Source organism: Anomaloglossus baeobatrachus, unplaced genomic scaffold (assembly GCF_048569485.1).
Source record: "Anomaloglossus baeobatrachus isolate aAnoBae1 unplaced genomic scaffold, aAnoBae1.hap1 Scaffold_87, whole genome shotgun sequence".
Classification (NCBI taxonomy): Eukaryota; Metazoa; Chordata; class Amphibia; order Anura; family Aromobatidae; genus Anomaloglossus; species Anomaloglossus baeobatrachus.
The window spans coordinates 569,610-595,847 of NW_027445261.1; the positions used below are offsets into that span (position 1 = coordinate 569,610).

General features: G+C 45.2%; 1 pseudogene; it reads left to right on the forward strand.

Annotated features, from left to right (window-relative positions):
- The first annotated feature begins 11,871 nt into the window (after nucleotides 1–11,871).
- On the forward strand, nucleotides 11,872–12,077 carry LOC142288903 (U2 spliceosomal RNA; annotated as a pseudogene).
- The last annotated feature ends 14,161 nt before the right edge of the window (nucleotides 12,078–26,238 follow it).

The following is a 26,238-nucleotide window of genomic DNA, read 5'->3' on the forward strand; positions in this document are numbered from 1 at the left end:
GGGGGAGGGAGATGCTCTCCTGAGCAAGATAGATGGGGAATGAACATGATATCTATATAGTGTAAGGCAGGGGGTCTCAAACCAGGTGATCATGTCTGATCAACTGGTTACATTATGTCTGATTACCTTGTCTAACAGTTTTTTCTCCCCTTTCTTTACCTTCCAGGTTCCCATAGTCACGTGAAATATCCCTGTTGCACTTGATTACGGCTCACTATTCACTATAGGATGTCTTATATCTAACATCACACTCTCACCCATCAGCACTCTATAGGTTTGTATAAGGTATGCGCTTACACATCCGGTCCTCCATAGGTATTTCCACTTATGTAACACTATCCCTATGATCACTCATAACTCATACCCTTGTAGTCAATTACAGCCTCCTCTCTCCCCCCTCCCCTTCTCCCTTTCCATCTATAATTTTGCCAGTACAATATTAGTTTACATTAGGCACACACTCACATATTCCTTTCCTTAGTGATTTATTGTAATTCACATTCACATACAATTCTCTATGCCTGCCCCATTACTACATTCATACCTACTTGACCCTATCCTGATACCCCTTGTCTCACCTTGTTGGTCCCTACACCTGTTATCATGTCCTTTCCTGTGTCTGTCTTGTCACACAACACATTTTAGCATATAACTTGTGCTCCTTATTACCTGTCCTGCCTATTAGAATTATGTCCATTATGTCCATGCATGGCCCAATGAATCAAGTCTGTACTTCATATTCATGGTTTAAGCCTTTGGGTTCCAATGTGCCCAGAGTATATATCCAGAAAGATTCCCTTTCTTTGAGCTTCCTAATTCTATTGCCTCCTCTGCGTATGGCTTGGACATGTCCGATGACTTGGAATCTTAATTGGATCACTGTGTGATTATGCGTCACAAAATGGTGTGGGACTGGTAATAGAATCTGCTTACAATGTATTGTTGACTTGTGTTTAGCTCAAAGAAAGAGAATCTTTCTGGATATGTACTCTGGGCACATTAGAACCCAAGGGCTTAAACCGTGAATATGAAGTAAAGACTTGATTCATTGGGCCGTGCACCATGTCACCAAGTGTCCAATTGCATTGTCCAATGGCTCACAATGGTTATGCGTTTTCATTGGATGGATAATCGAAGCCATGTTTTTTTCCTTTCTGTTGGGTTTGTTGTGTGAGTAGCCTATAGGATTAAGTTGGTTACCGCAGGCAGTGGATTTAACTTCCTGTCTTTGGTCCAGTGGTAGATGGATTGTCTGGTCTATGAGCTGTTATTGGTTTGAATGCAGGTGAATGCCCATGGGCTGCTTATGACTGTGTAAAATAGTATTGATTCATGATGGATTTCAGACTACATGTAGATATCTTCAGTCTTTCTATCCACATCATTTAAATGAACATTATCCATGCAGCTTGAAATTCATCCAATAAGAGAAGCAACCTTGTACAACCAATCTGATAAGGGCACAGTATATCCTAAGGGAAGGTTATGGCTATAAAAGGGGACTTCTTGGAGTCACCAGGTTGTTGATGGATGTTGCATGATCTAGTCTAAGCTCTTAGGAGCTGGCTAGGGGATCAGAACCAGGATGCCTTGTGGACTCGGTCTAGGGACTTTGGCTTCAACTTTGTGCTTGGTACAGATCCGCTCACCGGTTCAGTTCCCCTCGGGTCACCGCCCGTCCCCGGTCCTACGGTTCAGCTGACTTGTACCACCTCCTGCAGACGGCCACCACCGTCTGCCGACCTTGCTGACAGTGCCTGGGCTCCTACCCAGACACTAACAGTTTCTGTCCTCTCACTTTCCACTACAAAACTAAACTAACTGCTTTTTCCCGCCTCCAGGCCTGTGAACTCCTCGGTGGGTGGGGCCAACCGCCTGGCTCCGCCCCACCTGGTGTGGACATCAGACCCTGGAGGAGGCAACAAGGATTTTGTGTGACTGATGTAGACTATCCAGGGGAGGGGGTGTGTGTGATTTTGTGTTTGTGACTACCTGGCTAGTCCAGGGCGTCACACATGCTATGCACTTGGAAGAAAGCTGTGAGAATTTAGACTTTATTCTCAAGAAACTTAACTACAAGGAGCATGGATGGTCAATATGTGGTGGTCTAAAAATGTTCTCATTGCTTCTTGGGCAGCAAGGAGGATATATTAAATACCCATGCTGTTCTGCCTCATGGCAGCCTGCTAATAGTCATTCATTGAAATTTCTGTTACAACCCCTAGAGGTCATTGTTATTCTTTTGAATTGCTGAGTTTCCCTTTAAGCTAAATGTATTCTGGGTAAGGAATGCCTCCCTGAGCTGAGAAGAAGCCTGCAGCCATTTTCTCTTTGGATTTGTCAGGAAAGGACATGCCGACTTACCTCTCTGTACATTCACCCCTGCCTAGTGTAATCCGGTGAGCAAAGCAAATTACATGTGTTAGTGATAGAATCCTAGATGGAAGAGTGTAGTAAATGCATTGTACATTGTACTTCTACACCTTTAGTGTCATCCCTGTCTTGTTTGTCTAGATAGGATTTCTATGTATTGCAGATGCAGTGACCTTTCACCTACATTCTCGTAAGAACTGCATCTCATGTACTGTTATGCTATGTTAACTCTGTATTAACACTGTACTGACTGTAATCATTTTCTTGTTATAGTTTTTACCCGTATAAAACAGTATCTTGGATATACCGTATTCTGTCTTCAACTGCATCTTGGATATTCCTATATTCACTGTATATTCCATGTATACTGCAATCAAGTTCACGTTACCAGCTAATAAATCAAGGCTATTGAACTCCACAGTCTGTTTATTTGAAATGTGAACTAGGGTTTAGCTGTATGCTAGAGATTCACAGCATTACGTAAAAGAAGGCAGAACACATGCTTTTTGTGTGAATTGGAAAGCCAGGTTAGGACTCTTCACTGGAGCAAAAAAAATTGGCCAACAAGAACATCTTTGTAACCGGGACTCAAGAACATTGTTGCATAAAGCTTAGTTGATCCCACCTAAAGTTCTCTTGCCACCACTCCACTGTAAGCTTGGACTGATGAAGCTGTTTGTGAAAGCGCTACTGAAAGAAGGAGAGATGTTTAAGTACCTGTGTACCAAGTTTCAGGGACTGTCAGAATCAAGTCTGAAGGAAGGTGTGATGCCCTGACAAAACCAGGTAGTTACAGATAGGCCCCCGCACAACACCTTTCCTCACTTAGGAAACACACAGCCGACCTGAAACCCTAGTCACCTAGGACCCTGAAGCCAGGACCGAAACCAGCGGCCTAGCTAATTAAATGATTGAGGGCAGGATTATAGGTCCTATCCCACCTAAAGTCCCTCAAAGAAGACAACAGCCCACTGATAGGGATAAGGCCACCGCCAGGGCCCTTAGATCCCACGGGCCAGCGCCTGCGGGCACGGCTCCTTAGGCCATATCCAGCCGGGAGCGGACTCCTGAGTTCCAGACCAGGCAGTCCACCATACACAAAAACAAGTGCAGAGTAAAGGACAGCGACCACCAGCCTGGGTGGGGGACCTGAATGCAACCGGCCGGGGCGGCAGGCCACCAGCACCTTTGGTTTACCGAAAGACTCGTGTGATTCATTTACTGTGAGTAACCAAACATCCCCCTGCTTGCTCAGGCGCGCCGGCCCTTGCCATCACCATACCCTGCACAAAGACACTGGGCCCCGGGGCAATCATCCCTACACACGGAGGGGTTAACATCCAGCTGCCACTACATCTCTCCCGGGTATCCCATAACGGCAGCGGTGGTGTCCCACCTCACCACACACCGTTGGTGGCGTCACAAACTTAATACGGCCTAGCCCATACATCTACATTCCTCCTTTTATTCGACATGTCCGCGAGACCCCCGGGTCGAGCCACTCTCTTAGAAGGTCTGGATCCGACCAACGGCGGCTGCTGGCACAGGGGCAGCACAAAAGCATTTTTGTGGGTTCGGATATTCAGAAACCCATGAATGAAGGATGACGTGTTTTAAACAATAATGAAAACTGTTGAAAAAAGGGCTTGGGACTCTTTGAAAGAAGCAATAAATACGTTTCTAGGTAACAACAAAGAATCAAAATTTAAGTCCATCGTGGAGAACATGCTGAAACGTTTCAAAGCCTTGGGTTGTCTAATGAATTTGAAGTTACATTTTTTACATTCCTATTTGGACTACTTGTCTGAAAACCTTGGTGCTGGTGGGAAGAACAAGAAGGTTTTCATCGGAATATCAAGGAGATGGAACGACGATACCAAAGTAAATGAAACGTGAACATGATTGCCGGATGCTTCACAGAGAAGATCCACAGGCCTTCTATAAGAGAAAAGGGGGATCTAGAGAAAAGGAAAAAGTGCAAGAATAAATTTCTAATAAAGTTGCAGAATGACTGTACAATAAATAAATGTATTTTATATATAAAATTGTGAATATTTTTGGTTACAATAAGTATTTTTCTTGTTCATGTCACTTGTATGTAACTTCACACATGGATTGTACAAAATCAATATTTGATGGTTAAAAAAAAATATTTATTTTTTTTTTTAAATCAGGACATTAGAAAACATAATAATCAGTCACTGGATTTGAAGTTTCATAAACCAAAATTTTACATAGCTGTGTAATTTGTCGGGCACCCACCGACAATAGAATAGCGCCAGATTTAGGAAGCTGGCTGAGGTCTGCAAAGTCTGTAGCCAGGTGACAAAATTGTCCAACCTGGGTTTCTTCCTTAAGTAGTCTCTGGTATGATGATATGGTATAATCCTGGCAGCCGGAGTCGAAATCCCTAGATTGCGGTTATGATCTCCAATCGGAATTGGAGCCCCTAGATTGAAGCCATGTAGCCAAGTGATCCTCTAGTTGAAGCCAAAGTCCCTAGACCGAGTCCACAAGGCATCCTGGTTCTGATCCCCTAGCCAGCTCCTAAGAGCTTAGACTAGATCATGCAACATCCATCAACAACCTGGTGACTCCAAGAAGTCCCCTTTTATAGCCATAACCTTCCCTTAGGATATACTGTGCCCTTATCAGATTGGTTGTACAAGGTTGCTTCTCTTATTGGATGAATTTCAAGCTGCATGGATAATGTTCATTTAAATGATGTGGATAGAAAGACTGAAGATATCTACATGTAGTCTGAAATCCATCATGAATCAATACTATTTTACACAGTCATAAGCAGCCCATGGGCATTCACCTGCATTCAAACCAATAACAGCTCATAGACCAGACAATCCATCTACCACTGGACCAAAGACAGGAAGTTAAATCCACTGCCTGCGGTAACCAACTTAATCCTATAGGCTACTCACACAACAAACCCAACAGAAAGGAAAAAAACATGGCTTCGATTATCCATCCAATGAAAACGCATAACCATTGTGAGCCATTGGACAATGCAATTGGACACTTGGTGACATGGTGCACGGCCCAATGAATCAAGTCTTTACTTCATATTCACGGTTTAAGCCCTTGGGTTCTAATGTGCCCAGAGTACATATCCAGAAAGATTCTCTTTCTTTGAGCTAAACACAAGTCAACAATACATTGTAAGCAGATTCTATTACCAGTCCCACACCATTTTGTGACGCATAATCACACAGTGATCCAATTAAGATTCCAAGTCATCGGACATGTCCAAGCCATACGCAGAGGAGGCAATAGAATTAGGAAGCTCAAAGAAAGGGAATCTTTCTGGATATATACTCTGGGCACATTGGAACCCAAAGGCTTAAACCATGAATATGAAGTACAGACTTGATTCATTGGGCCATGCATGGACATAATGGACATAATTCTAATAGGCAGGACAGGTAATAAGGAGCACAAGTTATATGCTAAAATGTGTTGTGTGACAAGACAGACACAGGAAAGGACATGATAACAGGTGTAGGGACCAACAAGGTGAGACAAGGGGTATCAGGATAGGGTCAAGTAGGTATGAATGTAGTAATGGGGCAGGCATAGAGAATTGTATGTGAATGTGAATTACAATAAATCACTAAGGAAAGGAATATGTGAGTGTGTGCCTAATGTAAACTAATATTGTACTGGCAAAATTATAGATGGAAAGGGAGAAGGGGAGGGGGGAGAGAGGAGGCTGTAATTGACTACAAGGGTATGAGTTATGAGTGATCATAGGGATAGTGTTACATAAGTGGAAATACCTATGGAGGACCGGATGTGTAAGCGCATACCTTATACAAACCTATAGAGTGCTGATGGGTGAGAGTGTGATGTTAGATATAAGACATCCTATAGTGAATAGTGAGCCGTAATCAAGTGCAACAGGGATATTTCACGTGACTATGGGAACCTGGAAGGTAAAGAAAGGGGAGAAAAAACTGTTAGACAAGGTAATCAGACATAATGTAACCAGTTGATCAGACATGATCACCTGGTTTGAGACCCCCTGCCTTACACTATATAGATATCATGTTCATTCCCCATCTATCTTGCTCAGGAGAGCATCTCCCTCCCCCGGCACCAAGAGCAGCTCATACTGAATTGTTACATTGACTAGTAACACTGCACACAGAAATGCACCTTAATATTCCACTGTTAACCCTTTCCTCCCAGCAGTAACACACAACTCCTCACCTTGATATCATGGTGATTTATGGTCAGAATGACTTCAATGCGATCAGTGATTTCTATTCTAGCTCTGCTCACATAGATTTTATATCCACACTCAACTATAGGCCGTTCTTCATATTTTGGGGGCTTTTAGTCAGATATACTAGTTTGTGCCTGTATAGTATTGGTGTAGATGGGAGTGTAGGGCATGGGTTACATGGCACTGTGGTGGAATACTGATGGGAGGTATTGGTGCTGTGTTTGATGCTTCTACTGGGTATTTTCCTACAAATACTGGAACAGCTCACTGCTTAGAATGATCCTTCCCAGCTCTATAATATATTATATATACCCCACAATGCAGGCTCACACACACATTTGTCTCAAGTGTGTTGTAGGGACACAGATACAGTCTTGGTCATGTGACTAAAGGCTACTTTACACACTGCGATATCGGTCCCGATATCGCTAGTGTGGGTACCCGCCCCCATCTGTTGCGCGACACGGGCAAATCGCTGCCCATGCCGCACAAACACCGACCAGACCCGTCACACATACTTACCTGCCCGGCGACGTCGCTGTGTCCGGCGAACCGCCTCCTTTCTAAGGGGGCGGTCCGTGCGGCGTCACAGCGACGTCACTGAGCGACCGCCCAATAGCAGCGGAGGGGCGGAGATGAGTGGCCGGAACATCCCGCCCACCTCCTTCCTTCCTCATAGCGGCTGGGAGGCAGGTAAGGAGAGGTTCCTAGTTTCTGCGGTGTCACACGGAGCGATGTGTGCTACCGCAGGAGTGACGAACTACATCGTTACTGCTGCAGTAACGATAATCGAGAATGGAGACCCATGTCACCGATGAGCGATTTTGCACGTTTTTGCAACGATGCAAAATCGCTCATCGGTATCACACGCAGCAACATCGCTAATGCGGCCGGATGTGCGTCACAAATTCCGTGACCCCAACGACTCCGCATTAGCGATGTCGCAGCGTGTAAAGCCCCCTTTAGTGGGAGTGGTGTACAGGGTCTTAGCAGTAAAGAGTATTCCATATTTCTGCCAGATACCCACAGAGATATTGAAATCTGAAAAAAGAGACTTCTGCTCATTGAAGGTAAGAACTGCTCACATAGCGTTCAACTCCACAGCAAACGAGTGCTCTAGCACTGGCATCTCAGCAGGGATATTCCCCTACTACACATGTGTGTCTAGGTCACTGTGACAGTTTACAGGACATAACTCAGGGCACCTAGACAGAAGGCAGAGGGACTACTTTCTATTTCTGGTGTAGAGCTTAGTACAATATATATATATTTATACTATTACATGGGACACATGTACCTTGTATTACCATTATTCGCTGTATATGAACCCCTTTTCTCCGGGCATTATTTGTCTATAGCATTTTTCACGAACCTGAGGCAACTGAGAACCCTTCAGTGAAGGAATTCCACTAACCCTCACAATACCTACCAGGGGCCTCCCTGCAGTAACTCAGGTAGTTGTACCCATTCTCTTTCCGCATTCTATGTGTTCTTCTTCTTTCTTCTTTTTTTTCTTTTTTCTTCTTTTTATTTCTATCATGTAGTTCAGGGGTTTATAGATATATGTCCTGCATCTCATATTTCCTTTAGTGGTGCTTCTTACCCATTCTCATATCATTTACCCTAGTATTTCATGATCCTGAGGCGACTGAGAACCCTTTAATAAAGGAATCCTTTTTCACCTGAATTGTCAAGTGATACTTACCAGTGACTATCACGTAATGTTACAGGTAGTTCCATTTTCTTCCTCTTCTTTCTCTCCTTTCTTCTTTGTCACACGGTCCATTGTGTTATAGCCCACGTGTCATGATAACACTTGTACCATCTTTTCATTTAGATTCCACCTACAATTATTTACCGATTCCAGTTCTGGAATAGGCTTTCATCATCTACTCACTAGAATTCTCAAGTTCATAAGGTACTGAGACATATACATGTTCACACCATTATAAAGAACAAAGTATAAACATTGAGGTTTTTCTCACACCCATGTTCCTGTGTTCTTTGATATGATATGTGTTCATTTCCTTCACTATATAGGATTGCAAGTTTTCCATTTGTACCTTAATGGCAATGACGCTATACAATTGAACACATATCATCCTGTTATCCATATAGGTGTGTATTTACCTGCTTGACTATTTTTGGTTGTTTGATCCAGAATGTTTCTCCAGATAGGTCATGTGGAAATTTTCTTTCCTCAGTACAAATGTTTTCACTATGGCTTTGGAAAATTTTTTTGTATGTGCATCATGGTCATTTGACCCATTGTACTCTCAAGTAGCAATATATTGTACTGTTATGTTGTACTATGTACTAATTACGTGTTTATATGGTTTTGTAACCCTTTATGATCTTAGATAACTTTATCCTTGATAAAGACCTAAAAACAAGTTCGAAACGTTGGATGAATTATCCTTTTGCACAAATAAAGAATTTTCAGCATTCTAAGAGTTCTTTTCTTACGTTATTGATCACTATAGTGTGCCAGAGCTATTTCTATTGAATTAACTCTTATTTTTTCTGAGCACCTGCTATATACACAGTGAGCCAGACATATTCAATTTTCATTCAGAAGGCAGAGGGAAGCCTTAGCAGCTGAGCCTATATCTTGGCTTGTGAGCATTAGAACAGGCCGGCGATTACAGGGTAACATGAAAAATGTCCAGCTTGCATTATGACTAGAACATGACAATATCCTTTTAAGTACTAACCTATGATGCGTTCCTAAGCAGTTGATGTTATATGTTCTACATTTCATTTTCTGCATACTTTACAAGTAGTAGAATTTGCTTTGATATAGGCAACTGGATTTTCACAATGAAAAGGCAAAGGATAACGCCCGAAAAAGACGCCATACATTATGTCAGTGCCATCACTGACAAACCTGGATTGACCATGAAATACATCAATCCCCTTAAAGGTGAGTTAAAACAAGTTTTAACTAAATTGCCTTAATATTGTCATGCATTAGAATGACTGTCTTAGGTAATGATAAATATTTTCTACAGGAAGAGGAGTGTTTGCTGAAACTGAAATCGAAAAAGGGAGTTTTGTTGCAGAATATCGAGGTGAGCTCACGTATGCACTTACGATGGTAGACAACTACTCGAGATTTATGGTTGTGGTACAAGTCAAAGATCTAATGGCCCATACTGCAGCGAAGGTCTTCCAAGCACACTTATGCAGACCTCATGGCTACTCAGAGAGAGTCCTCACAGATCAAGGCACTGCCTTTGAAGCGGAAATCTTCAAGGACTTCTGCAGCTTTTACCGATGCAGGAAGATGCGTACTACACCCTACCATGCTCAAACCAATGGTTATCAACCTGCTCAGGACTTTACCCCATATTCCAGATGTGGCCTTACAAGTGATTTATAGAGGGGTAACAATACGTTGGGATCATCGGATCTAATCTCCCTTTTTATACACCCTAAAATCTTGTTTGCGTTAGAATAAACAATAACATCATAAAGGTATAGCAGTACCGTTTCAAAGTTTCGGTGTCCCAAGCAGCATTCCATCAGCCTCTGGAAGGTTCCTGGCAAATTGCACAGCTCGAAGGGCATGCTTTTGAACTCGCAGAGACCCATCGGGGTGGCAAAGGCGGTCTTCTTCCGGTCTGCCTCAGCAACGGACACTTGCCAATAGTGACTAGTGAGATCAAGGGTAGAAAAATAATTTGCAGTTGTCAATGCAGCTAGCTATTCCTCAATACAGGGGAGTGGTGCTGTCCTTCTTCTTTAACAGGACCAACGGAGCTGCCCAGAGGCTACAACTGTCACGGATAACCCCAGCCTCCTTCATGTTGCTCAACATGTCCTTGGTACACTGGTAATGTGCAGGTAGATTTGGCTTATATCTCTCTTTGATGGGTGGGTGTGCACTTGTGGGGATGTAGTGTTTGACCCCTTTTATTTTTCAAAAGTCTAGCGGATGTTTGCTGAAGACTTGCTCGTATTCTTGCACTAGCCTGTAGACCCCCTTCTTGTGATGTGAAGGTGTGGAGTCAGTGCCTACGTGTAATTCCTTACACCACTCCTCTGGCTGACTTGGTGAGCTGTCACTGAATGGGTGGGCTGAAGCAATGGTGGATGCTGCTGTTTGGATAGCATGTGTATCTACTGAGAACAGCTTATCAATGGTGGCAAATCGGAGCAGCTTAATCTTTTGCTCTCCGCAGTTCAACACTCTCATGGGCACTCTTCCCTTCCATATTAATGAATAAAACTATGATGTAAATAGCATATAGATACCCCACAAATGCAGATAAAAGTAGGTTATGGGAAAAGGGGGAAGAGAGAAACAGGAAAATAGTGGAATAAAGTATAACTTCCAGGTGGGAGAGGAAATGGCAGCACAGCCAGTGGAGGTGAAGCAAGGGGAGCCTGCAACTAAAGAGTTGAGAGCGTTATCACATGGTGACTGAGCCTGATTGTAACGGGAGCATAGAGGTGCCGATCCTGTCTTACCTGCGTTGGTGTAGAAGTGGGTGTCCTGTGGTGGAGTCAGCTATGTGCAGTGGTGGCCGTGGGTTCTTTTATGTGCGACCGTAGTAATAGCTGTGCCCACTTCCTGTATGGGAGTGGAATGCAGTGAGGCTAATGGAACGCACGCCTGCGCATTTGTGTTTAACGTCGCGCATGTGCAGAACGGAGAAAAGGCTGCGCTCACTTCCTAATGAAAGGGAGTGAGACGCAGCTGGGAAGGGAAGGGAAAAGATTAGGGTTTGGGGATGATGAAAGGGCTTTCTACGGGCAAGGATGGCAAAGGGTGGCAGTGACGGAAAGTCAGGCAGATGGTCCTGTCCTGTCCTGTCCGTCCGTCTTTTTGTATCATGAATTGGAAAGACTGCAAGGGGGAGGGGAGGTGCTTGTGCCCAAAAGGAGGAGTTATTCAGATTCATTGCAGTGGGCGGCGGCTGCAAAAAGTACCATTCTCCTTGTTTTTGCTCTGCAAAACAGCCTTTTCAAGGGTTTGGCTTGGGTGACAAAATGTCTTCTGTAGGCGTGGGTTTGTCTCCCTCTCCCTAAGATGTGTCCGGTATAGGCCAGGGTGCCACTCAAGGCCGTAACCAATTCGGGTTATAGCTTCTCGGCCTTTTGGCTAAGATCAAGTGTAGTTTCGGAGGACGCTACCTTGGTCGGTACTGGAAGGTGCCTGGGATTGCACGTCTGCCGGCCTTGAGGGAGTGTGTGCGCCTTCTGGTGACACATAGCCCTCTTGTGCCTGGACGGTTCCCAGGCAACGGGAGGCGATCACCTTTGTTATTTTGAAGTCCTACTGATAAACAGAAAAAAAAAAAATTAAATCTGTTCTTATCAGTTTAATATCTGATACGTCCCCTCTCTAGGGACCATATATTAAATGGATTTTTAGAACAAGGAGATGGAAAAAATCTTGCTCTGTCCACTCCACGCATTGACCTGGTATTGCAGTACCTCCAGGACCGGTGCACCCCTTCTTAACCGAGTTTCCAAAAGCAGAACTCAATTCACCTGATTCAAATGAGCCTCATTAGTGAATTGAAAGAAAGCAAAAACTTTATATGCACCTCAATTTGGCCAATTCACTTTTCACACTTTCACCCTTTTTTTTTATCTTTCACACCTTTTACTTGCTTTATTGATGCAAAAGCTGTGCCAAATAGCAAACTCATCTCCACTCAACTTGACCAACTCTGCTATGTCCCGTGCAGTATCTTATTCTCAGTCTTATCTAGATCATTTGCAATTGAATAGAATAGATCCCTTTTGGACACATTGGATTCAGCTGCTGCAGTGACTGCAGGTGTTAGAAGATGCAGACTTGGCATCAGGTGCTGTCTATCAGATTCCACTCCAATTAAAGCTTCCATTGTTTTTCGGTGTTTTCTTTGAGCAATGATGATGTCTTTAGTGATCTGTTGGCTCCCTCTCCTGGAGGAAGAGTTTGCTTGCTCTTGGACTTTCAAAAAGAGAGGTCATGATAGACATTTAGCTTCTGAGCCCAATTGGGGACAGTCATGGGTGATGAATGTTTTGCAACCTGCTGCGAAGCCTGATACCGCAATATAAGGAACGTCAAATACTAAGAATGGGCGGCCTATGAAAGAATTAGTACTTTCATTAAGCATACTTAAACGGCTAATTGGGAATAGACAAACTGTAAAAAGCCCTCTGAGAAAGCCCCTCTCTATCCTTTGTCAGTAAGCTTTTCTGTAGTCTGCCTGTTGATGTATTTTCCGTTTGAACAGTGCACAACATGAAGTGACGGAACACTGGCTTGTCACAATGTCCCCCGCTGACATCACAATAGCGCTGCTGCCTAGAAAGCCAGCTGCGCAGCAGAAGTTGCTCTTTGGGTGGGATGGTGGGCTAATGTATCTATTCCTGCTTGGTGAGAGTTTGACATGATCTAGAGCAACGAGTTCCAGCGGCTAGCGGTTGATTATTGGCTGTAATGGGGCTTTCTGGCTGGTGCTAGCCTTTCTTCTTAGCACACAGGAACCACAATCCCTACACCATGCTTCGATGGATTCTCTCATCCCAGCCCAGTAAAACTACATATTTCACACAGTTATAGGCAGCCCATGGGCATTCACCTGGATTAAAACCCATAACAGCTCATAGACCAAACAATCAATCTACCACTGGACCAAAGACAGGAAGCTAAATCCACTGCCTGCGGTAACTAACTTAATCCTATAGGCTACTCACACAACAAACCCAAGAGAAAGGAAAAAAACATGGCTTCGATTATCCATCCAATGAAAACGCATAACCATTGTGAGCCATTGGACAATGCAATTGCACACATGGTGACATGGTGCACGGCCCAATGAATCAAGTCTGTACTTCATATTCACGGTTTAAGCCCTTGGGTTTTAATGTGTCCAGAGTACATATCCAGAAAGATTCCCTTTTTTTGTGCTAAGCACAAGTCAACAATACATTGTAAGCAGATTCTATTACCAGTCCCACACCATTTTGTGACGCATAATCACACAGTGGCCCAATTAAGATTCCAAGTCATCGAACATGTCCCAGCCATACGCAGAGGAGGCAATAGAATTAGGAAGCTCAAAGAAAGGGAATCTTTCTGGATATATACTCTGGGCACGTTGGAACCCAAGGGCTTAAACCATGAATATGAAGAACCGACTTGATTCATTGGGCCGTGCACATTTTTTCTAACGCCCGGTTCTTTTTCGTGTTCACACTATATATGGTTCCACTATGTATGGAGTTCCATTCTTCCTTGTTTTTTATTTGTCATGTTTGTCATGTCTGATCAACTGGTTACATTATGTCTGATTACCTTGTCTAACAGTTTTTTCTCCCCTTTCTTTACCTTCCATGTTCCCATAGTCACGTGAAATATCCCTGTTGCACTTGATTACGGCTCACTATTCACTATAGGATGTCTTATATCTAACATCACACTCTCACCCATCAGCACTCTATAGGTTTGTATAAGGTATGCGCTTACACATCCGGTCCTCCATAGGTATTTCCACTTATGTAACACTATCCCTATGATCACTCATAACTCATACCCTTGTAGTCAATTACAGCCTCCTCTCTCCCCCCCTCCCCTTCTCCCTTTCCATCTATAATTTTGCCATATATACTAGCAAACACTCAGTGTACCTAGTGGCATCCTATTCGTGGCTATTGGACCTTGCTATAGTCCCACTAGTGCCAAGACATTTGCAGAGCGCATCTGCCTGCGTTGCACACTCCAACTAATTATAAGTAAGCCATTATACTAGCAAACACTCAGTGTACCTAGTGGCATCCTATTCGTGGCTATTGGACCTTGCTATAGTCCCACTAGTGCAAAGACATTTGCAGAGCACGTCTGCCTGCATTGCACACTCCAACTTTTTTAAACTAAGCAATTTTACTAGCAAACACTCAGTGTACCTAGTGGCATCCTATACGTGGCTATTGGACTTTGCTATAGTCCCACTAGTGCCAAGACATTTGCAGAGCGCATCTGCCTGCGTTGCACACTCCAACTAATTTTAACTTAGCCATTATACTAGCAAACACTCAGTGTACCTAGTGGCATCCTATACGTGGCTATTGGACTTTGCTATAGTCCCACTAGTGCCAAGACATTTGCAGAGCGCATCTGCCTGCGTTGCACACTCCAACTAATTATAAGTAAGCCATTATACTAGCAAACACTCAGTGTACCTAGTGGCATCCTATACGTGGCTATTGGACCTTGCTATAGTCCCACTAGTGCCAAGACATTTGCAGAGCGCATCTGCCTGCGTTGCACACTCCAACTAATTATAAGTAAGCCATTATACTAGCAAACACTCAGTGTACCTAGTGGCATCCTATACGTGGCTATTGGACTTTGCTATAGTCCCACTAGTGCCAAGACATTTGCAGAGCGCATCTGCCTGCGTTGCACACTCCAACTAATTATAAGTAAGCCATTATACTAGCAAACACTCAGTGTACCTAGTGGCATCCTATACGTGGCTATTGGACCTTGCTATAGTCCCACTAGTGCCAAGACATTTGCAGAGCGCATCTGCCTGCGTTGCACACTCCAACTAATTATAAGTAAGCCATTATACTAGCAAATACTCAGTGTACCTAGTGGCATCCTATCTGTGGCTATTGGACTTTGCTATAGTCCCACTAGTGCCAAGACATTTGCAGAGCGCATCTGCCTGCGTTGCACACTCCAACTAATTATAAGTAAGCCATTATACTAGCAAACACTCAGTGTACCTAGTGGCATCCTATACGTGGCTATTGGACTTTGCTATAGTCCCACTAGTGCCAAGACATTTGCAGAGCGCATCTGCCTGCGTTGCACACTCCAACTAATTATAAGTAAGCCATTATACTAGCAAACACTCAGTGTACCTAGTGGCATCCTATACGTGGCTATTGGACTTTGCTATAGTCCCACTAGTGCCAAGACATTTGCAGAGCGCATCTGCCTGCGTTGCACACTCCAACTAATTTTAACTTAGCCATTATACTAGCAAACACTCAGTGTAGCTAGTGGCATCCTATACGTGGCTATTGGACTTTGCTATAGTCCCACTAGTGCCAAGACATTTGCAGAGCGCATCTGCCTGCGTTGCACACTCCAACTAATTATAAGTAAGCCATTATACTAGCAAACACTCAGTGTACCTAGTGGCATCCTATACGTGGCTATTGGACTTTGCTATAGTCCCACTAGTGCCAAGACATTTGCAGAGCGCATCTGCCTGCGTTGCACACTCCAACTAATTTTAACTTAGCCATTATACTAGCAAACACTCAGTGTACCTAGTGGCATCCTATACGTGGCTATTGGACTTTGCTATAGTCCCACTAGTGCCAAGACATTTGCAGAGCGCATCTGCCTGCGTTGCACACTCCAACTCATTATAACTAAGTTGCATTGTCAGGGATATTTATTCTTTATTATTCTGCTGTTAATAAAGCTAGACCACCACTGCAATCTTCACCACCTCTCAATTTTTACTACCACATTTTCAGTCCACAATCTTGTCGCAATCAACATGAGTGGCAAAATGACAGATGCTGGTGGAAAGGGGAAGAGGCGTGGTGGAAAAGGCAAAAAAGGTTTTGTCTGTGGGGAAAGTGGCAAAGCTCCATTATCATCTGCTGAAGATAGACCATCTACCAGCAAAAGTAAGATGTCTACTACTTACCGTGGACAATCCGATGTGCTCCCTTTTTTACGGACACGAACAACAGGAAGAAAGGTAGATGATGGGCAAAAAAGGAAAATGCTTGAATGGATCTCAAGTGGTCCAACAAGTGCCCTCTCAGCCACTTCAAGTACCGCATCCAAAAAACACCAGTCCTCTGAGTTGTCATCCCAATCACACTTGATTTCTCCCAGCTCTGAAGTCTCCATCAGCCCTGCACAGTATGGTGGAACTGAGATGGCTGAGTCTGCAGAGCTGTTCAGTCACACTATAGCCTGGGAATCAGAGGTCTGCTCCCAAGCTACAGTGAGTACAGAACAGGAAATGGTCTGCAGTGATGCCCAGAACCTTTGTGACTCTGATTCAGGCCGTGAGGACCAAGTTTCTGAGCATAATGTTGACCCTTTGTCACAAACTGTAACACCTGTGGTTATAGACAATGAGGAACATACTGTTGAAGATGAGACGCAGATACCCGATTGGGATGACAACTTAAATATTCGGTCAGGGCAAGAAGAGGCTCGGTCTGAGGGGGAGGGGAGTGCAAACACAACAATTGATGATGAAGTTCTAGATCCCACCTACTGTCAACCCCCAGTCAGGCACTCGAGGAGGTCAACAGAGGCGGTGGAGGAGGATGCAACCGACGACGAAGTTACCTTGCGCCTTCCTGGACAGAGTCGGAGCACTGGTAGCACGTCTACAACTGCATCCTCAGCCACCACTCTGCCTATGAGCATTATTCGGGGTGGATCAACAGGTCGCATGGCCTCTAAGCCTTGCCTAGCCTGGTCCTTTTTTTGACATAGAAAAAGATCGCCCAAATCATGTGATATGTAAAATTTGTCATGATTCTCTTAGTAGAGGTCAAAACCTCAGCAGTTTGACAACTTCTTCCATGAATCGTCACATGAATAAATATCATAGGTCCCGGTGGGAAGCTCACTGTGCTGCAATGCTGCAAGAGCGAACCATCCACCGCCCGCCCCTTCCAGTGCATCCGCGCGCTCTTCATCTTCTAGGACTGTGGGGACAGCTGTCACACCTGTTTTTCCACGCCAAACTTCCACCACTGTAACCGCAACAGGCAGTTTGCTTGTAAGGTCGTCAGTTGGTTTGGAAGGGGAAACAAGTGAGTGTGTACAGCTCTCTCAGACATCGATAGCACCAACGTTGGATGAAGGCAACATCATGTCTCCGCCTGCACTTTCCTCACAAACCTGCATTTTTCCAGGGACACCCTACTCAACACCGTCTACACACAGCAGCCAGATCTCTGTCCCTCAGATGTGGTCAAATAAAAGGCCACTTCCTCCGACCCATGACAAAGCTAAGAGGTTGACTCTATCCCTCTGTAAGCTGTTGGCTACCGAAATGCTGCCTTTCCGCCTAGTGGACACACAGGATTTTAGAGACCTTATGTCTGTCGCTGTGCCCCAGTACCAGATACCTAGTCGCCACTACTTCTCTAAGAAAGGTGTGCCCGTGCTACACCAGCATGTCGCACACAACATCACCGCTTCCTTGAGAAACTCTGTGTGTGAACGGGTGCATTTCACCACCGATACTTGGACCAGTAAGCATGGACAGGGACGTTACATGTCGCTGACTGGGCACTGGGTAACTATGGTGATAGATGGTGAAGGGTCTGCTGCACAAGTCTTGCCGTCCCCACGACTTGTGTGTCAATCCTCTGTCTGTCCAAGTTCCGCCACAGCTTCTGCATCCTCCACCTCATCTGGGTCCTCCACCTCCGCCCCAAGCCTGCCTGGTCAGGCCACCAGCGTTCTCACTGCGCAGAAGGAATCACGCACGCCTCATTACTATGCTGGCAGCAGAGCGTAACGGCATCAGGCGGTCTTTAGCTTGACATGTCTTGGGAATAAGAGTCACACAGCTGAGGAGTTGTGGTCAGCTCTGCGGTCCGAGTTTAATAAATGGTTGTCTCCACTCAACCTGCAGCCTGGTAAGGCCGTGTGCGACAATGCTGCAAACCTGGGTGCGGCACTTCGCCTGGGCATTGTGACACACGTACCTTGTATGGCTCACGTGTTGAACCTTGTCGTCCAGCAATTTTTAACACACTATCCCGGCCTAGATGGCCTTCTGAACAGGGCACGAAAACTGTCAGCTCACTTCCGCCGTTCAAGCGCCGCAGCAGAGCGACTTGCATCGCTCCAGAAGTCTTTCGGCCTGCCGGTTCATCGCCTGAAATGCGATGTGGCGACACGCTGGAATTCAACTCTCCACATGTTACAGCGACTGTGGCAGCACCGCAGAGCCCTGGTGCAATACGTCATGACGTATAGCCTGGGCCAACGAGATGCAGAGGTGGGGCAGATCACCCTGATGGAGTGGTCTCAGATCAAGGACCTATGCACCCTTCTGCACAGTTTCGACATGGCGACGAATATGTTTAGCTCTGACAATGCCATTATCAGCATGACGATTCCAGTCATTTACATGCTGGAGCACACGCTAAACACTATTCGGAGTCAGGGGGTGGGACAACATGAAGGGGAGGAACTACAGGAGGATTCATATGCGCAAGGGACAACAACATCACCAAGGTCCAGACGTTCATCATCACCAACGCAGCAGGCATGGGACCATGGGGAACAGGGATCGACAAGGGCGCATAGTAGCAGGCGAAATGTTGAGCAAGGTGCAGGAGAACATGAAGAAATGGAGGACGAACTGTCCATGGACATGGAAGACTCAGCGGATGAGGGAGACCTTGGTCAAATTTCAGTTGAAAGAGGTTGGGGGGAGATGTCAGAGGAAGAAAGAACGGGTAGCACCTCTATGCCACAAACACAGCGTGGACTTGGTCCGCTTGGCTGCGCAAGACACATGAGTGCCTTTTTGTTGCACTACCTCCAACATGACAGTCGTATTGTCAAAATTAGAAGTGATGATGACTACTGGATTGCCACACTATTAGATCCCCGGTACAAGTCCAAATTTTGTGACATAATTCCAGCCATAGAAAGGGACGCACGTATGCAGGAGTATCAGCAGAAGCTGTTACTCGATCTTAGCTCGGCTTTTCCACCAAACAACCGTGCAGGTGCAGGGAGGGAATCTCCCAGTTGTAACTTGACAAACATGGGACGGTCTCGTCATCTTCAACAGTCTACCCGTACCAGTAGGACCGTATCTGGTGCCGGTAACAGCAATTTTATGGAATCTTTTCATAATTTTTTTAGACCCTCTTTTGCAAGGCCACCAGAGACAACAAGTCTGACACATACTCAACGGCTGGAGAGGATGATACAGGAGTATCTCCAAATGAACATCGATGCCATGACTGTGCAACTGGAGCCTTGCTCCTTTTGGGCTTCAAACCTAGAAAAATGGCAAGAGCTCTCCAGTTACGCCTTGGAGATTTTGTCGTGTCCAGCTGCCAGCGTTGTCTCTGAACGTGTATTCAGTGCTGCTGCACTTTCCCCACAGACAAAACCTTTTTTGCCTTTTCCACCACGCCTCTTCCCCTTTCCACCAGCATCTGTCATTTTGCCACTCATGTTGATTGCGACAAGATTGTGGACTGAAAATGTGGTAGTAAAAATTGAGAGGTGGTGAAGATTGCAGTGGTGGTCTAGCTTTATTAACAGCAGAATAATAAAGAATAAATATCCCTGACAATGCAACTTAGTTATAATGAGTTGGAGTGTGCAACGCAGGCAGATGCGCTCTGCAAATGTCTTGGCACTAGTGGGACTATAGCAAAGTCCAATAGCCACGTATAGGATGCCACTAGGTACACTGAGTGTTTGCTAGTATAATGGCTAAGTTAAAATTAGTTGGAGTGTGCAACGCAGGCAGATGCGCTCTGCAAATGTCTTGGCACTAGTGGTACTATAGCAAAGTCCAATAGCCACGTATAGGATGCCACTAGGTACACTGAGTGTTTGCTAGTATAATGGCTTACTTATAATTAGTTGGAGTGTGCAACGCAGGCAGATGCGCTCTGCAAATGTCTTGGCACTAGTGGGACTATAGCAAAGTCCTATAGCCACGTATAGGATGCCACTAGGTACACTGAGTGTTTGCTAGTATAATGGCTAAGTTAAAATTAGTTGGAGTGTGCAACGCAGGCAGATGCGCTCTGCAAATGTCTTGGCACTAGTGGGACTATAGCAAAGTCCAATAGCCACGTATAGGATGCCACTAGGTACACTGAGTGTTTGCTAGTATAATGGCTTACTTATAATTAGTTGGAGTGTGCAACGCAGGCAGATGCGCTCTGCAAATGTCTTGGCACTAGTGGGACTATAGCAAAGTCCACTAGCCACGTATAGGATGCCACTAGGTACACTGAGTGTTTGCTAGTATAATGGCTTACTTATAATTAGTTGGAGTGTGCAACGCAGGCAGATGCGCTCTGCAAATGTCTTGGCACTAGTGGGACTATAGCAAGGTCCAATAGCCACGTATAGGATGCCACTAGGTACACTGAGTGTTTGCTAGTATAATGGCTTACTTATAATTAGTTGGAGTGTGCAACGCAGGCAGATGCGCTCTGCAAATGTCTTGGCACTAGTGGGACTATAGCAAAGTCCAATAGCCACGTATAGGATGCCACTAGGTACACTGAGTGTTTGCTAGTATAATGGCTTACTTATAATTAGTTGGAGTGTGCAACGCAGGCAGATGCGCTCTGCAAATGTCTTGGCACTAGTGGGACTATAGCAAGGTCCAATAGCCACGTATAGGATGCCACTAGGTACACTGAGTGTTTGCTAGTATAATGGCTTACTTATAATTAGTTGGAGTGTGCAACGCAGGCAGATGCGCTCTGCAAATGTCTTGGCACTAGTGGGACTATAGCAAAGTCCAATAGCCACGTATAGGATGCCACTAGGTACACTGAGTGTTTGCTAGTATAATTGCTTAGTTTAAAAAAGTTGGAGTGTGCAATGCAGGCAGACGTGCTCTGCAAATGTCTTTTTACTAGTGGGACTATAGCAAAGTCCAATAGCCACGTATAGGATGCCACTAGGTACACTGAGTGTTTGCTAGTATAATGGCTTACTTATAATTAGTTGGAGTGTGCAACGCAGGCAGATGCGCTCTGCAAATGTCTTGGCACTAGTGGGACTATAGCAAGGTCCAATAGCCACGTATAGGATGCCACTAGGTACACTGAGTGTTTGCTAGTATAATGGCTTACTTATAATTAGTTGGAGTGTGCAACGCAGGCAGATGCGCTCTGCAAATGTCTTGGCACTAGTGGGACTATAGCAAAGTCCAATAGCTACAGATAGGATGCCACTAGGTACACTGAGTGTTTGCTAGTATAATGGACCTGACATTACCTCTCTACTAACCAGAATCCCACAATGTCTGTCTGCTATTTCATCCTTCTTCTCTGTGCGATTCCTAAAACTTAACATGGACAAAACAGAATTCATTGTCTTTCCTCCTCCTCACTCATCTCCTCCAACAAGCCTTTCCATCAAACTCGATGGTTGCTTACTCTCCCCAGTCTCACAAGCTCGTTGCCTTGGAGTGACCCTCGACTCTGCTCTATCCTTCAAGCCACACATCCAAGCCCTCTTCACCTCATGCCGATTACAACTCAAAAACATCTCCCGGATCCGTGCTTTCCTTAACCAAGAATCAGCAAAAACATTAGTGCATGCCCTCATCATCTCCCGCCTCGACTACTGCAACCTCCTGCTCTCTGGCCTCCCTTCCAACACTCTTGCACCCCTCCAATCTATCCTAAACTCTGCGGCCCGCTTAATCCACCTCTCCCCTCGCTACTCCCCAGCCTCGCCACTCTGCCAATCCCTTCACTGGCTTCCCATCACCCAACGACTCCAGTTCAAAACACTAACTATGACATACAAAGCCATGCACAACCTGTCTCCTCCCTACATCTGTGACCTAGTCTCCCGGTACCTACCTGCACGCAACCTCAGATCCTCACAAGATCTCCTTCTCTGCTCCTCCCTTATCTCCTCTTCCCACAATCGCGTACAAGATTTCTCCCGTGCATCCCCCATACTTTGGAATGCTCTACCTCAGCACATCAGACTCTCCCCTACCGTGGAAAGCTTCAAGAGGAACCTCAAGACCCACCTCTTCCAACAAGCCTATAACCTACAACAGCCCTCAGTCCAGTAGACCACTGCGCAACCAGCTCTGTCCTCACCTATTGTACCATCACCCATTCCCTGTAGACTGTAAGCCCTCGCGGGCAGGGTCCTCTCTCCTCCTGTACCAGTCTGTTATGTACTGTTAATGATTGTTGTACGTATACCCTTTCACTTGTAAAGCGCCATGGAATAAATGGCGCTATAATAATAAATAATAATAATAATAATAATAATGGCTTACTTATAATTAGTTGGAGTGTGCAACGCAGGCAGATGCGCTCTGCAAATGTCTTGGCACTAGTGGGACTATAGCAAGGTCCAATAGCCACGTATAGGATGCCACTAGGTACACTGAGTGTTTGCTAGTATAATGGCTTACTTATAATTAGTTGGAGTGTGCAACGCAGGCAGATGCGCTCTGCAAATGTCTTGGCACTAGTGGGACTATAGCAAGGTCCAATAGCCACGTATAGGATGCCACTAGGTACACTGAGTGTTTGCTAGTATAATGGCTTACTTATAATTAGTTGGAGTGTGCAACGCAGGCAGATGCGCTCTGCAAATGTCTTGGCACTAGTGGGACTATAGCAAAGTCCAATAGCCACAGATAGGATGCCACTAGGTACACTGAGTGTTTGCTAGTATAATGGCTTACTTATAATTAGTTGGAGTGTGCAACGCAGGCAGATGCGCTCTGCAAATGTCTTGGCACTAGTGGGACTATAGCAAAGTCCAATAGCCACGTATAGGATGCCACTAGGTACACTGAGTGTTTGCTAGTAAAATTGCTTAGTTTAAAAAAGTTGGAGTGTGCAATGCAGGCAGACGTGCTCTGCAAATGTCTTTGCACTAGTGGGACTATAGCAAAGTCCAATAGCCACGTATAGGATGCCACTAGGTACACTGAGTGTTTGCTAGTATAATGGCTAAGTTAAAATTAGTTGGAGTGTGCAACGCAGGCAGATGCGCTCTGCAAATGTCTTGGCACTAGTGGGACTATAGCAAAGTCCAATAGCCACGTATAGGATGCCACTAGGTACACTGAGTGTTTGCTAGTATAATGGCTTACTTATAATTAGTTGGAGTGTGCAACGCAGGCAGATGCGCTCTGCAAATGTGTTGGCACTAGTGGGACTATAGCAAAGTCCAATAGCCACGTATAGGATGCCACTAGGTACACTGAGTGTTTGCTAGTATAATGGCTAAGTTAAAATTAGTTGGAGTGTGCAACGCAGGCAGATGCGCTCTGCAAATGTCTTGGCACTAGTGGGACTATAGCAAAGTCCAATAGCCACGTATAGGATGCCACTAGGTACACTGAGTGTTTGCTAGTATAATGGCTTACTTATAATTAGTTGGAGTGTGCAACGCAGGCAGATGCGCTCTGCAAATGTCTTGGCACTAGTGGGACTATAGCAAAGTCCAATAGCCACGTATAGGATGCCACTAGGTACACTGAGTGTTTGCTAGTATAATGGACCTGACATTACCTCTCTACTAACCAGAATCCCACAATGTCTGTCTGCTATTTCATCCTTCTTCTCTGTGCGATTCCTAAAACTTAACATGGACAAAACAGAATTCATTGTCTTTCCTCCTCCTCACTCATCTCCTCCAACAAGCCTTTCCATCAAACTCGATGGTTGCTTACTCTCCCCAGTCTCACAAGCTCGTTGCCTTGGAGTGACCCTCGACTCTGCTCTATCCTTCAAGCCACACATCCAAGCCCTCTTCACCTCATGCCGATTACAACTCAAAAACATCTCCCGGATCCGTGCTTTCCTTAACCAAGAATCAGCAAAAACATTAGTGCATGCCCTCATCATCTCCCGCCTCGACTACTGCAACCTCCTGCTCTCTGGCCTCCCTTCCAACACTCTTGCACCCCTCCAATCTATCCTAAACTCTGCGGCCCGCTTAATCCACCTCTCCCCTCGCTACTCCCCAGCCTCGCCACTCTGCCAATCCCTTCACTGGCTTCCCATCACCCAACGACTCCAGTTCAAAACACTAACTATGACATACAAAGCCATGCACAACCTGTCTCCTCCCTACATCTGTGACCTAGTCTCCCGGTACCTACCTGCACGCAACCTCAGATCCTCACAAGATCTCCTTCTCTGCTCCTCCCTTATCTCCTCTTCCCACAATCGCGTACAAGATTTCTCCCGTGCATCCCCCATACTTTGGAATGCTCTACCTCAGCACATCAGACTCTCCCCTACCGTGGAAAGCTTCAAGAGGAACCTCAAGACCCACCTCTTCCAACAAGCCTATAACCTACAACAGCCCTCAGTCCAGTAGACCACTGCGCAACCAGCTCTGTCCTCACCTATTGTACCATCACCCATTCCCTGTAGACTGTAAGCCCTCGCGGGCAGGGTCCTCTCTCCTCCTGTACCAGTCTGTTATGTACTGTTAATGATTGTTGTACGTATACCCTTTCACTTGTAAAGCGCCATGGAATAAATGGCGCTATAATAATAAATAATAATAATAATAATAATAATGGCTTACTTATAATTAGTTGGAGTGTGCAACGCAGGCAGATGCGCTCTGCAAATGTCTTGGCACTAGTGGGACTATAGCAAGGTCCAATAGCCACGTATAGGATGCCACTAGGTACACTGAGTGTTTGCTAGTATAATGGCTTACTTATAATTAGTTGGAGTGTGCAACGCAGGCAGATGCGCTCTGCAAATGTCTTGGCACTAGTGGGACTATAGCAAAGTCCACTAGCCACGTATAGGATGCCACTAGGTACACTGAGTGTTTGCTAGTATAATGGCTTACTTATAATTAGTTGGAGTGTGCAACGCAGGCAGATGCGCTCTGCAAATGTCTTGGCACTAGTGGGACTATAGCAAAGTCCAATAGCCACAGATAGGATGCCACTAGGTACACTGAGTGTTTGCTAGTATAATGGCTTACTTATAATTAGTTGGAGTGTGCAACGCAGGCAGATGCGCTCTGCAAATGTCTTGGCACTAGTGGGACTATAGCAAGGTCCAATAGCCACGTATAGGATGCCACTAGGTACACTGAGTGTTTGCTAGTATAATGGCTTACTTATAATTAGTTGGAGTGTGCAACGCAGGCAGATGCGCTCTGCAAATGTCTTGGCACTAGTGGGACTATAGCAAAGTCCAATAGCCACGTATAGGATGCCACTAGGTACACTGAGTGTTTGCTAGTATAATGGCTTACTTATAATTAGTTGGAGTGTGCAACGCAGGCAGATGCGCTCTGCAAATGTCTTGGCACTAGTGGGACTATAGCAAGGTCCAATAGCCACGTATAGGATGCCACTAGGTACACTGAGTGTTTGCTAGTATAATGGCTTACTTATAATTAGTTGGAGTGTGCAACGCAGGCAGATGCGCTCTGCAAATGTCTTGGCACTAGTGGGACTATAGCAAAGTCCAATAGCCACGTATAGGATGCCACTAGGTACACTGAGTGTTTGCTAGTATAATTGCTTAGTTTAAAAAAGTTGGAGTGTGCAATGCAGGCAGACGTGCTCTGCAAATGTCTTTTTACTAGTGGGACTATAGCAAAGTCCAATAGCCACGTATAGGATGCCACTAGGTACACTGAGTGTTTGCTAGTATAATGGCTTACTTATAATTAGTTGGAGTGTGCAACGCAGGCAGATGCGCTCTGCAAATGTCTTGGCACTAGTGGGACTATAGCAAGGTCCAATAGCCACGTATAGGATGCCACTAGGTACACTGAGTGTTTGCTAGTATAATGGCTTACTTATAATTAGTTGGAGTGTGCAACGCAGGCAGATGCGCTCTGCAAATGTCTTGGCACTAGTGGGACTATAGCAAAGTCCAAT